Source organism: Bemisia tabaci, chromosome 3 (assembly GCF_918797505.1).
Source record: "Bemisia tabaci chromosome 3, PGI_BMITA_v3".
Taxonomy (NCBI): Eukaryota; Metazoa; Arthropoda; class Insecta; order Hemiptera; family Aleyrodidae; genus Bemisia; species Bemisia tabaci.
The window spans coordinates 32,918,723-32,933,709 of record NC_092795.1 but is presented as its reverse complement, the minus strand read 5'-3'; the positions used below and the strand labels follow the sequence as shown (position 1 = coordinate 32,933,709).

The 14,987-nt window shown below is 41.2% G+C and overlaps 1 long non-coding RNA gene across 2 annotated transcripts in view; it reads right to left on the bottom strand.

The window, feature by feature from the left end:
- The window catches only part of LOC109043868 (uncharacterized), a 161,711-nt gene extending 149,413 nt beyond the window's left edge, over positions 1–12,298 (bottom strand). For both annotated transcript variants that reach the window (XR_002010238.2, XR_002010239.2), the window contains exon 1: positions 11,852–12,298. This is a non-coding gene — a long non-coding RNA (uncharacterized lncRNA). The remainder of the gene's footprint in view (positions 1–11,851) is intronic.
- Positions 12,299–14,987: the final 2,689 nt, after the last annotated feature.

Here is a 14,987-nt window from a genome sequence, read left to right as displayed (position 1 = left end):
ACGGCTGTGATCGCATTTGGACGTACTGCCTTTTCTGACCCTGAATTTTTCTCTGGGGAACTGTTGAACACACATGGGTTGGATTCTCTTCTTTCCCCTCACTGGAAAAAAACACATTGGATCTAGAGTCCAGACTCTTGAAAACACTGAAAAGAAAAAATACTCTTGATTCAATCTGATTTTTGCTTGAATCAAAACGAAATCCGCTTAAATTAAGAGGCTTGGTTCTTGATTTAAGCTAGATTCTGATCGAATCAAGAGTACTTTTTCTTGTCGACGTTTTTAAGAGTCTGGACTCTAGCTCCAATGTGTGTTTTTTTTTTTCCAGTGCTCTTTCTTTTTATTGCGAGAACTGTACGTCTTGAAATCAACAGTGAATAAGAGTTGCGAGGCAAGACAACCGTAAGTGCTATCTTCTGCATGATTTCGTGCTTGCGTTTTGGACACACAACAAACACATTTTCAGGTTAGAAATTGGCGGAGGAAGGCGGCACTTTAATTGGAAGCGCTGTTTTCATTGGCTCTATGGAGGAACGATGTCATTGGCGGCTGTTTGGCCTGAAACCGCGTCATTTTTTGAGCACTTGTGGCTTTCTCATTTGTCTTGGTTTTCACATAATCAGGATGAATTTTGCTGTTTTGGCTACTTCAATGATTTCATTTAAAAGAGATTGGACGAACTTTGAAGGAAACTCGATTTCGAAAATTTGACTTTCACTGCTTTCTTCGCTATCACAGCTGTACGGAAAGGAGTTGTTTGAGGAATGACTATGGATACCACCCTAGCGCTAGCCTCTTGAACTACCATGCTAAGGAAGAACGCCGTATGAACATTCGAGAGTTGCAAAATTTCCCTAGATAAAACATGTATTTTTGACGACTTTCATGCACATTTTACTTCGAAATTTTCAGACATTTTAGAATGAATTGCGTACAAAATTGCCTGAAAATTTTGGGGGAAAATATTCGCAATTTTACTATACGAAATTCGTGTTTTATCAAAGGAAATTTGGCAACGCTTGGAGGCTCATACAGCGTTTTTCTTTAGCAGGCTAGTGCAGGTGGCTGATATTCGAGTAAATACACTCGGGTGGAAAAATGTAAAGGGCGCGCATTACAAGTCGTCGGATACTTGGTTGGAGTTGTGCGCTGACCCCTAACCTAACCTCCATGCGGAGTGGCATCGATTCTGGAGAGAAACTTGACTCCTGTGCGAAAATTACAGTCATAGTTCATCTGAACTCCGCGTCCGCTCTTGAGCTCTTGACGCCCGACACCCTCGTGGGATCGGGTGTTGCCTCCTTGCGCTCTGGCGATGACTACTAATTCCACCAGTTATGAACTTACATTTTACAGTGCTGCAGGCATGGTTGATTCAACCATATTTAAAGAAGCATCATTGAAGAGAGGCTAGGTGCCAAAGTACTGAAATAGCTGCTGCATACAACGGGCTAAGTGCTACCATAACTAGTTGTAGTTGAACACTAGATTAGTGGATCTGCGTCTGACGTCCGGAAAAAATAAAGGTGAAACCATCCTGCTTTTTCCCGCGTAACTTCACCTGATCTAACCCAAACTATGTGCTAAAATTTGGGCAGATTAAAACAAACTGAGATCAAATTTACTATAACCCGTTGCGTTCTGCCGTGCTAAGGAAAAACGCCGTAAGAACATTCGAGAGTTGCCAAATTTCCTTCGATAAAATGTTCATTTTTGAGGAAAGTTATGAATATTTTTCCTTTAAATTTTCAGAATCTTTAGGTGAAATTACGAACAAAATTTTTTGAAAAATTGGAAGGAAAATATTCGTAAGTTTACCGGAAAATTCGTGTTTTATCAAAGGAAATTTGCAACGCCTGAAGGTTCATACTGCGTTCTTCCTTAGCACAGCGCGTTCCCGTCGGTGGTGCGATCTGGCAGGGTGGGAGCTCAAATCCTGGTCGGAGTAATTAATAACAGCAGGTATTATCGCACACAGCGTGCCGCGCCAGCCGCGTTCCGTATGAAGCTCGTAAAAATTCGTTATGTTTAAGCCAGCCGACCGTAAATCAGCTTACAGTGTGCGGGGTCAAGAATCCTCGCAACCGGTAGCCTCTTACGACGAGCATAGTCAATATCGCTACCAAAAGGGCAACCCCGGCCGGCCTCGGTTCGAAATAATCTCCTTGATTCTTTATTCTTTTTCTGGGACACTAATTTTTAAGGTATGTGAACGGCCCGTAGGAATACCGATAGGAACTCTTTAAATTAAAACTCACTTACTTTTTCCGTGGAAATTTTGATAACTGATTGCCCTTTCGAGCTCAACAATAGTGGACTTAAGTCCGGCATTTTCCCGCGCCCTTTCACAGTTACAATAAGAAAAAATGCCCGAAGAGGCCTTATTTAAACCTAAATTTTAACTTGGGGAAAATGTTAAATGCGTAAAAAGATCGAATGATCTAATCTCGGTCTCACGGCCGAGCTGCGCAGTTGACTAACAATTGGATCACACGTTTGTCAATTGAAGAGCCTTCTGGCTCGTCCTTCAAACTAGCCTATTTGCAAAGGGAAACTAATGGGTTCATTGTCTTAGTTAGAAATGGTAGTTTCTCATGACAGAATGTAATGCAACAAGCGAGATCGATTTAGCGCGGTCACCTTTGCTTTGGCATCGCGCACTGCCTGTACAAGCGTGGCTGAAGAGTGAGGAAAAATCTCTGCTCCGTGATATAAATTTCCGCTGAAACCTCAGCTCTGGAAGTCGCAGTCGGCGCAAATCCCACGAAAGTGATGAGGAGGGGATCATAAAACTGCGGGTCTAAGCGGCGATGGTGTCGTCGGATACACACGACTCAACATTGTAAGGAAGTAACTGAAATTGATAGCTCCGCTACGTCGCCCGACGTGCAGCGCTACACCGTGACTTGGCACGGTATCGTTCGCACCGTCCACTTCAGGAAAAACCGAGTAAGAGCCCTCGTTTTGCCGAATCTCGTCATGTAGAGAATTTTTCGACGAACAAAATTTGCCAATATTCGCTCTAAGGATCACCGTATGGGCACCGGTGCACACTGTTAAAAAATTATTTTGGCTCTGAGTGACTTGGAAATGTTCTACACCGGAAAAAAACACATTGGATCTAGAATCCAGACTCTGAAAAACATCGACAAGAAAAAATACTCTTGATTCAATCGGATATTTGCTTCAATCAAGAACCAAGCTTCTTAATTTGAGCGGATTTCCCGTTGATTTAAGCAAAAATCTCATTGAATCAAGAGTATTTTTTCTTGTCAATGTTTTCAAGAGTATGGACTCTAGATCCAATGTGTTTTTTTTTTCCAGTGTAGACTGAACCTAATTCAGAATTAACATAACTTCGGCACCGGGATGATTTGTCGTAAAAACTAGTGACTTCACTCACGCACGAACAAATTCTTTTCGGTATTTAAGACCCTCTAATAGATACACTCGTCCTCCTCATTTTTACTCTGGGCAGAAATCTATTAGGCAGAACGAATCTATCTACATTAGTATCTTTGAAAAAACACTTATGAATCAACTTAATAGGACGATAAGTCCTTGTTTAATTCCCCTTCGAGGATACTGCCTACATTCACCCTGCTTAGTGACTTCCAGCAAATATGCATGTGCACCGAGCAGAGCGCATCTATCTACAAAGAGAGGTTCGAATAAACACGTATGAAACCAATATACTATAATCAATATACGTCTTTTTTAAATCTTTTTGGTAGATACATTCTACATTTATCATTCTCAGTGACTTTTCGCAAGCAGAACGGATCTATCTGCAAAGGATAACTTTGAAAAAAAAGAAAAAAGAAAGAAAAAAAAAAAACACGTATGAAACATGGAAAAATAATGGACTGTATGCGTCGTTGCTTTTCTTGGTTTTTTTCTCTCTTTTTTTAAATCCGCGTTAAAGATAGATTCGTCCCTTAATGACGTCCAATTGACAGCAAAGGAACGGAAGTTCCCTCTTCCAACAGACACAGGCGCGCTATCAGACTCATTGTCGAACAGAGCTTTCATTCGAGGTGACAAAAGTCCAAAAGCCGATTGCGAACGAAGCCTGAGTGAACCGAATCAAAAGCCCCCTCCCACTCCCCTCTCATCATCGCGATGATATTAATTTTTGGGCTAAATCGCGACGAGGCCACTAGGAGAGGAAGCCCGTGACAGGATATAGGGGGGGAACGGGGGGAGGACATGAGGGTAGGCGCTAATCCACCCCCTCCCCACCGACCACCCCCACCGTCGATCAAATTAACGAGCAGTTTGCGACTCGATTGCAACTCGTTCAGCGGAGCCACCGGATTATTCGCCACCACGTCGTCGCCAAATTTATTCTTGTTATTTTATTTTATTTGGACGGATTCGACCAGAATCAGCCTTACTACACAGGAAGGCTGATCATTGAACAGGATAGACAAAAAGTCAAAGGGCAAACGGATTGACAGACAAAGCTATAAACATGAGAGACAAAGTCAAAATGGAACGATCCTATTGGCTGAACGGGTGGTTCTTACGAACTAACGACAAGCGGAAAGATGATGGACTAACTGCAGGGTCTCTCGTGGGTTTCCGTTAGATATTACATGGTTTATTACGTGCCCGCTTTGTCCATTGCAACCACCCGCTTCCATCAATAGGATCGTTCTACTTTGACTTTGTGTCATTTGCTTATCGCTTCGTCTGTTAATTTCGATGAGCAGCCTACAGACGTCACCTTACTTTTCCTTGCTTTTTAATTTCTTTGGACGGGAAAGTAAGTTTTATCCTACCTAACTAGACAGTTTGTTAGTTTATACTTGATCGTTGAGGGAATATTCACAAAAAGTTCCTAAGCGTCATATTGATTGGATGTATTTAGAGATAGGAACGATTTACATAAAGATATGGGCCCTTAGATTCATTAGATTACGTATACAAGGTACGTGCCACAAACTGATCGAACCCTTCGGATCAGAATACATTTATTTAGTTCTCTATTGACAAATGGAACATGAGAGAAAATTAGGCGACGTGAAATGCAACTAGACTGATGATTTTCCTGGTTTATTGTTTTTACAACTTCACTGGAAAAAAGTCTCTGGGAGTCCAAGACTCTTAAAAAGTATGATCAGGAAAAATACTCTTCATTCAATCGGATTTTTGCTTTAATCAAAAGGAAATCCGATAGATCAGGAGGCTTGGCTCTCGATTCAAGCAAAAATCCGATTGAATCATGAGTACATCTTCTTATACTTTTTTTCAAGGGGTCTGGACTCCGGATCCAAGAGACATTTCCCCAGAGTCTATTTCAATTTTACTTGTCCTAAAGTGTGATTTTTCCGAATTATTCATCAGCAAAAGTCTTGTTTAAAGCTGAAAAATCGCCGCACCCCGAAATTTCGCTGGTTAAACCTGGGGCACCCTGCCTGTGCAGCGTTATACCCCAAACTCAGCCTCCATACGACGGAACCGGAGTTAAATCCGTCCTCAAAATAGGCACGTTCATCCCGAAAAGGCCCAATCTAATGCAGATAATTCCCTACTGGTTAGTAACGTCGAATTGCCAGTTTTCAATCGCTTCCCTCACGCACTGCTGCATTCAACATCGCACAGACGACTGCACGGAAGTTTGGTGACAGCGCCTCGCTGGAAAATCAAAAAGTGATGTCTACAACGACCGTTGATGAGATCCATCAATTATTCCTGTGCGAGGCGCGGAGAGCCGGGACATGGAAGGGGGAGGGGGGAGGGCGAGATGAGGAGGGGCATTTGACGAGCAACAATAGCCCCCGTAATTGGAGTAAAGTGAGCACTCCGACATGAATGCCTTGAGTAAACTACTGGTTGCGCTTGCGCCCCGGCCCCGTCTCGTGTCTCGTGTCGCCATTCAGCCGTGCTGGGCCAAATCTCCTAACTCCACAATCGTAACCATGTAAGGATACGCGGTTTTGGCGAAAAACTCCAGACCACTAGACGGCGGCCGGCCATGCCCAAGGGAGACGCGAAATTAGAATGGGATACAGGGACGTACGGGGTTATTCAGGGTTCAGTAAAACGAGACCTATGTATTTAAAACCAGATATGTGTGTAACTTTTCTAGAAACTTGATGATAAAAAAGTTTCATGATGAAATTTTTGAAAAATTCTACCGTAGACGCTATATGCACTGAAACGCATAGAAACGGTAAAATCTTGAATTTTGAATTTTCTTTTAGAAAAAATATCTGGCGTCGAATTTCGAAGTTTCCTATCGAATTTTCGATCGATCATTGTTGTGGATTCAGGGTGTCTACTAAAACAGGCTGGCCAAAAATCAGTACTTTTACGGTGCTTTTTCAGTGCATTCCCAAGAAATTCAGTAACTCTTCAATAGAAAAATTCAGTACTTTTTCAGTACCTTCATTTGACGAAATTCGAAAAATTTCAGAAATTTGAATTTCTCGCTCAAATTGCGACAAAAATTCCGGACCTCCTTGCGGAAATTTCCGCACTTTTTCAATACTGCCGGACCGCCCTTAACAAATCAGTACTATTTCCGGAAACTTCGGACTTGTAGACACCCTGGGATTGCATACACAGCCCCTAAAAAATCGTTGAAATTTCGCTAATCAGCGAAATGAAACATTATTTCACAATAAATTTAATGAAATTTCATTCTGCCAATTTGATTGACGAAAAATAATTATGTCTATCTGAATTGGGTATTTTGGATAAGGCCAAATAAATGGTGAAACACAACACTGCAAAAACACGAGCACAATATTAATGACGTTTTCGAAGTTGCTACCTGAATTCTTAATAGGGTTCTTTCGAAATACGATTTTTTGTGTTTCAGAAGATGATTCTCTTGGTCCAAATAAGACGTGTGGGACATGGATTTTTTTCCAATCAGCTTTTGCCAAAATTTTTGGTCCGAGTGACCAACCATTTTTCTGTCAAATAACCTGAACCTCCGTTCATATAACCAAAGTGTTTCGTGAGGAATCCGCAAGTCCTCCGAGTGCAAGCTATGGTTACAGAAATCGTGATCGAGATTTGGATCTCCTATTACACATAATTAACTACGGCTATCCGGAGAAAAAGCTTCGGAGTTCCATATGAATCTGTAACATTTTTTTCGGTGCTTTTATTAGGGAAAGATAAATCGCTCCTGTTTAAGTACGGCAACGTCTATGGATGAAATCGGTAAAAATTAGCACGGAAAATAATTAGTAAAAAGTCGTGGGAGGGTCTTACGTGAGGACCGGTAAATAGTGAACGGAACAAGAAATGCGAAAGTTCGCCCAATAAAAAGAGAGGACCAGATGAACTTCGCTTCGCGCGCAGCAACGGGGGACATTTAAAGTTGCGAAAAATTAAACGGAGTCATTAGCGCTTAATTTCCCGACCAAACTTGGCCAACTTAATCTTCAAGTTATTCCCTGCAATTTTATTCACGAGCGCCTCTGGTTTGAAAATTTACAATCCTGATTAAAAAGTTGCTCTCTTTACATTTTTAACTAGCTTCGAACCGAGTCGCTTTGGTTTCTTTCCGTGATATTTTTGACGGCTCCCACGTAGGCACGCTGGAGAGATTTTCTGCGTAGATTCATCTGCTTTGCTCTCGTGTTCACGGTTGAATTTTAGAAAATAGTTATTTCATTAATGTCATGATCATGGTCATCAAGATGAAGGCGAACTTAATTTTTCAGTCCCGTTCTCAGTTAGTCAGTTTCAGTTATTCAGTTAGATATGAGCACGGGGGCAGGGCTACATTCTAACTTAAGCAACTTATCCCGATGTGAACATCAAAATATTTTTCAATCGAGGAAATCCAGTCAAAGTTACTGGAAGTTTTACATCGATGGTCAAAACACGAAGATTACGACGAAAGTCACTCTCCCTTCGATCATCATGCTGAACTAAAATTCCTGATACAACTATTTCAACTCCTGAGCCGCTCAAATTGCATTCATCTAGTTGAAGGCGAACTTGATTTCTCAGCTACATTTTTAGTTATATTCAGTTATGAGCGCGAGGGCAGGGCCACATTCTAGCTTTTGTAACTTATCTCAAGTACTTTATAAGTAAATACGTGCCTAAGTGCAAGTAAACAAAAAGGGGCGGACATTTTTTTAAAAAATTAATATGTTTTTGTTTTGTTTTTTGTTTTTGTGGGGAACATTGGCTGGTTTCTTCTTCTTAAGGTTTCCCATAAAGTTTAGAGCCTCGTGAAATAGGTAGAAAAATTTCTAGGAAATTTTGACCCCTCTATCTCGACTCCCTTCTGTTATAAATGCCAATCTGCAAAAGGACATCAGTTTTCTATGGTATAAACAACCAACATGACACATGAATTTGTACCAAATTTAAAATGCATTTCAAGAGGACATTTTATGAAGTTTAACCCCCCCTTTATTCAGCAACCAGTGCCTTAACCTAAGAAGATATGCCCTCCTCCCCCCAAATTTGGCAGGAGTAACGCTGCCCCTTCGACTGGATTTTTTTCGATACCGAGTGAAAATCCTACGCGGTAAATGTTCGATGAAAGCTTTCTTTCATTCAAATACCTAGAAATATTTCTTCAGTGTAATATTGCAGTTTCTTCTCCGATATAGGTAGCTTTCTTAACTGTGCACGAGGGAACAGGAGGTACAAACCGCGATTCCGGCCTCATGACAATGCTCTAATTGAAAACACCGTCGTACTCAGGGAGAATGACGTATGCGGGTGTGACTGTCGCCAAATTTCGTTTTATAGATCATTTTTTAAAAAGAGTTATGAAAATTTCTCCTGGAAATTTTAGATTGAGTTGCTAACAACATCAGCTGAAAAACTGTAAAAAAAAAAATTCAGAAGTTTCCCAGAATAAGCGTAGTTTAGCGGAATAAATTTTGCAACGTCCGGATGTCCACATGGCGTTTTCCTTTCACATTATACTGATTACTACTCCGCTAAGGAAGAATGTTGTATGAGCTTTAGAATGTTGCCTTTTCTTCGATAAAATTCAAATTCTTCGGAAAACTAAATGTTTTTATAGGCTAATTAGATTGCGCTTTGCAAAAAGGAACCACGATCTTTGCAATGTTGCTAAGATTGTGCAACTTCTTTCGTCTTGGAGGAAAAACCTGAATATCCATTAGTAGTTTCTATTTTACTCGCTAAATACTGTAAATTAAAGACAAAAATTACCAATTGAATTTCATACTTTTTCGAGACTTCCGTAATTTTATTGCAAAGGATAAAGTTACACAATCTTAACATCATTGCAATGCTTTTGGTTCCTTTTTGCAAAATGCAATCCAATTTTCCACAAAATTTTATTCACACTTGAATGTATCGTGTCTGCAAACAAAACTTAACATCATAACAGGGGAAATTCGGCATCACGCGGAGGTTGATACGGCGTTTTACCTTAGCGAAGTGATATACTCAATTACTCAATCAGAGATGGACGAGAAATACGTGCGTTATTGTCATGAAGCCGGCAGCGCGGTTTGGGAACGCTCCAACCCGCGTGGCTGGTAAAAAATTTAAATTTAATTAAAGCCGGCCTCGATATCGATGTAATAAAAAACTGACAAACGATCAAATATTTGCACCATGTTCAATTATCGTGTGCCGGGCGTGGTCCCTCCCGATGATAACAAACCGGGGAAATTGAAAAGAGGGTTGTATTCCTGCTCCTCAGGATGCACCGTGCACGCTCCCCTAAATTGGATCGGGTAAAAATGTGGCCGCCACATTAATATCGAACGGACTTGGATAGGGAAATATCCACGTCGATTTCGAGTTTTTGCTTGCAGGGTGTCTACTAAAACACACAGAAAGAACGATATAGTGCTGAGCACTAACTGTTTAAATCAAATGGAGCCAGCTAGTATGGCAGTGGCGCTGAGACCTAAAGTCTGTAGGGCTAGACCCTAAAGTTTTAGGGCTCAGCGTTACTGCCGTACTAGCTGGCTCCATTTGATCTAGACAGCTAGTGCTCAGCACTATATCGTTTTTCCCGTGCCTAGGCTAACAAAAAATCAGTACTTTTACAGTACTTTTTCAGTACTTCCAATTATTGACGAAATTTAAAACATTTGAATTTCGCTCACATTGAGACAAAAATTAGAAAAATTCCGGACCTTCTAGCGGAATTTCCGCACTTTTTCAGTATTTCCGGACCGCCCTTAAAATATCAGTACTATTTCCGGACTTTCCGGAAATTCCAGACTTGTATAGACACCCTGGCTAGTCGGCTTTTAGACTGGCACACTCATACCCACCTGGCAAAAAGCCTGCGCACTGATGCAAAAAATTTTCGGTAGGAAAAAAAACCGGTTAAATTCACGAGGAAGGAACGTTTCTGGAAAACTTTCGGAAGGGAAAATTACGTAAAAAAAGTCTTAACAAGCTTTTGACAAGTATATATATTGTAGTTATTTCAACTCATCAAAATACTGGGAAAATGGTGCATAATTGCCTCAGAATGCACTCCGACCTTCTTAAAACTACTTTTACGTCTATAATTTTGAAAATACCGAAAAAGGTTTCCGAGTAAATAAATTTTCCAATAAAAATTATTTTCAACGGGCACTGCTTTTTTTGATGTGCTCAGGAAAACGCCATATCGTCGTTTGAAAGTTGCTAAAATCCCCCCATAAAATATTCATTTTCCAGAAAAGTTACGATGTTTTTCCCTTAAAATTTTCAAGCACCTTAGATTGAATTGCGAATATCATTCCCTCGAAAAAATGGGGGAAGAGGACCAGAGAGCCAATCAAATTTCCCAAAAACTTTGGGCTTCGCATGAAGTGAATTCAGAGATAATTTTCTAAAAAATATACGGCTTTCTCTATTTAATGCGGTGGCGTTATTAAAAGGGATTTGAAGGTTGAAGGTTCCATGATTTTCAAGTGGAAGCCCAAAAAGCAAAAGAAAGAACTTCGCGCCGTCCAATAAGACAGACCTCTGTAAAGAGTGCTTATAAGAAAGAATGAACGTGGTGGACCATTTTTAAATCTTAGTTAACACCAAATGAGAGGCCATCGAAATGAGTGAGAATGCAATTTTGGGCCATTAGTACCAAACGCGGCGCGAATTGGTTTGCTCGTTAGTGGGAAAAGAAAACTGTGGCCGGAATTCTGTTTGGGCTCGATGGATGATTTTTCTGCGCGAACTGAGCAAAGCTGGGTCAAGCCGTTTTGGGGAAAAATGGGTTAAGAGTAGGTAAGTATAATACTTTAAAGCTTCGGTGGTCGTAGAATGGTGTAAAAAAATAAAAAATGTAAAGCATTTTAAGAAAAGTTGTAGGTGCCGTACCCGCGGCAGAAATCATTGCGGTAACTTTCCCAGTCGTAACATGACTGGGTGTCAGTATGTACAAGGGTTGGTTTTCTTCAATTATTAAAGAGGCACGACAAGTGTTTCAGGGATTACCTATTGCTATTGATGTGAAATCGGCGATATAAAGATCTCGAGAGCTCAACCAGAAGAGGTCTCACTGCGTGCGATCCCCGAACTGCATTCTCAGAACATTTTGAGGCATCCCTCTTCCCGCGAGGCTGGCATAATCAAGTCATCCCATTATCATAATAGAATTTATACTTACTTTCATTATTCTACCACCACGAATCTGTTTACAACTTTCGGATTATTCCTAACTTGTCAAAGTTTGTTCACCCTCACTCGAGGTACCTCAACGTTTGTATAAGTACTTTGTGTGATTTCCCTAGCCCTAGCAGATGTATATTTCCAAAATTTTTCGCAGAAATGCCTCTGAATACCATGTTGAACAATAAAATAGGAAAGAATACGGATAATTTGAAACACTGCTAGTTGATGTTGTGATGTTGTAATGAAAATAGTTTCGACTGTGTCGGCAACTCACCTGTATTATCCCGAGGAACCGAAGAGAGCAGAATAATCCAACGCAACCATGAAACTCGAAACACACAAAATATATTCCTCGATCGTAAAATGCACAACAGCAACAAGAACACAAACAAAACCAGACGACTTAGATCGTACGTAAACACAGAACTTGAAACGTGAAACGAACAAACGAATCCAGAGTCACGTGGGTCTCCAAAAATGGGTATCGCACGAACTTTCAAAGCTCAGCAAGACAAACCGGGAATCCTGTGTTCAAAATTCGGAAAATCCTGAGTTTAAAGCACTTGTAGGAGGAATGAACCGCGAGATTCGGCAAGCTTTGCGGCCGAGTGTCGATAGTGAAAACTTCGCGAAGGAGAATTTCTCGAGACAGCGCGAGACGGAACGACACGTCCACTAGCTGCAACACACCGCACTGCACTGCGCTGCGCGGGGAACGGGAACGAGTTCAACCACCACGCACCACGCTGGCTGCCCGCCCCTCGCTTTTCGCGTTGCCCCGCTCGCTCGCCGCTCACGGCTCCAGACGAACGACTCTCGAAATGAACGAGTCCGCTACCGTTTGCGTTTGCCGCGGCTCACCCGTTCAGCCCAGCTTTTACCCCCAAGTTTCCGGACTTTTTCCTGCATTCTAAGTAGCGCAAGTTGCTAAGAATGGAGATCTTGCATGTGTGAGGAATTTGCAATTTGACTACTGATTCGCATGTAAAAGTTCGCGAGAAACACGATGGTGCCACTGGTTTCCTCTGAAATCAACTTCCAAGCTCAAGCTCTCAAAGTTGAGGCTTTAATAGAGGGGCTATCCCCGCTATCCCGCGCTATCCTGAGCTCTACATCAAGACGAACTCTCCATGCAAAAATAGGGCGCAAACGCATTGGCAAGGATGCCGTGTTTTCAGTTTTTGAGCCCCCAAATAAAGTGGCAGCCCTGTCCATGTATTTGCTCCCTATCTTTGCATAGAGAGTTCGTCTTGATGTAGAGGTGGACAGGATAGCGGGGGATATCCCCTCCATTTTGGCCTCAACTTGAGAGCTTTTTTTGAGCTTGGGAGTTGATTTCAGAGAAAACCAGTGGCACCATCGTGTTTCTCGCGAACTTTTACACAAAAATCAACAGTCAAATCGCAAATTCCTCACACATGCAACATCTTCATTCTTGCTCGGGAATTTATTAACCGGAAATTTTTTTTCTCAGTGTTTTTTTTCTCTCTTTGAAGGGGAACAAAACAAGGTCATTCGTTGAAGTTTTCAAAGAATCTTCCTAACTAACCGAAAGAAAACCACTGAAGTTTAAAAGAATTGGCTTTTAGTAGTTTTCCTCTTGAAAATTTAAGTTAAGCAGTAAGTTTGCAACGTCGCAAACCGAGTTACGTAGAGTGGGAGTATCACCGTTGGTATCAAAACACACGTGGAGCTGATTTTATTGATTTTCAAAATGCCATTTATTGACCAAATGATGTAAAAGTAAAGAATTGCATGGTGAAGAAATTCGAAGTATATTAACATATAATACTAACTTATTACAGTATTTTCGCTACAGTGTGCGACGAGGATTCTCTACCAATTTTATCAAATTATTTCTGCTTCCTTCCTGGAGTAATCGTGACATCTCAGAGTGATACCACTATTCGGCCACGTAAGCGCTCGGGTTGCCTACATTAAAAACTGAAGGCGAACTGACACTGCGGTAGTCACCGCTTTACACGCCACACTATGTGAATTATTTCTGTTTTCTTCCTAGAGCAATCGTGTCAGAGATTGGTACCGTAGTCATTTTATTATTCGGCCACGTGGGAACTCGTGTTCCCTACACTGAAAAATAAGGGTAAACTGACAAAGGGGTAAAGTCCGGTCTACAAAGTTTTTCAAGGTTTTCCTTAATACTAAAAAAATTACCCGGCAATTATCCATTTTATAGGTGTCTAGATGCCGCGGTGTTTCTCATCAAATTGTTCGTCTAACGGTTGAAGATTTTTAAAAATTAGTCTGGAGGACCATTTGACTCGGTCTTCCTGGGAACATTCTAACTCCCAGCCCCTCATGCCCCTCAACCCCCGGGGTGGGGCCCGCGCCCCTCAATGTGCATGCCATCTGGGCCTTTTCCACCGGTTCAGCCCTGCCTTTATGGGCTTTTGAGGGTCATGAGGGGCCCGGCCCACGGGTCCAGGTAGCCCCTTCCCACCCTATATGTGGACTAGCCCTACCTACAGTAGATTCACCTTAAGGCTCGGTCTAAACGCTTGAACACGGGTCGAACTTTGCAAAACTAGTCAGGCGAATAAGATTTAATTTGGATCCAGGAAACAACGAGTTAGCGGTGAAGTCTCATTTGGACATTTCCAATTAATTGTGGTATCCAATAAATTAGGTCTTCAACCCAAATGTTGCAGTACTACCAAAATTAATTGGAATTGTGCTTATCATTCAACAAATTAGGGTAGTGCTACAATTTTAGGGGGTAACCCCCAACACTTCTTTCCGTGATAATACCGAACTCATCCAGTCGAACTTTCTGTTGTATCTTGTTTGGTGGAATTATTTTTTAGAACTGCGTCGATCTAAGTTTATGACAATTTTGCCAATGTTCGGGCACACACCTGATGAACCGGGTCTAAAAATTTGACGATACGGTGCATTTTCAGGGCATCAAGTAAATTTTTGAATGTTGTTAAATTTCCACATATAACATAGTTATATTTGGACCACGTTTAGCAGAAAAGAACCAAGCCACATCAGCTATTGCCAACTTTAACCGGGCAATTTAATTTTTTACAAGAGAACGTTTATGCGGATTCCTTTGAAAATGTTAAGGAATTTGCTTTACACCATGCAGAAAATTCACCGAAAGTACAAAAATCCGCACAACCGTTTTCATGAAAAAAATTAAATTGATCAATTAGATTTGGCAATAGCTGATGTGGCTTGGTTCCTTTCCGCCTAACGCGGTCCTTTTTTAGAATGGTTATGGATGTTTATCCCTCAAATTTTCACAGGCACAAGATTAACTTGCGAAGAAAATTCTCTGAAAATCTCAAAAAGAAATATTCCCAATTTTTTTTTTGAAAACTGACTTTTCATCCAAGAAAATCTGGTAACGTTCAAACGTCCATACGTCGTTTTTCCTCAGCACA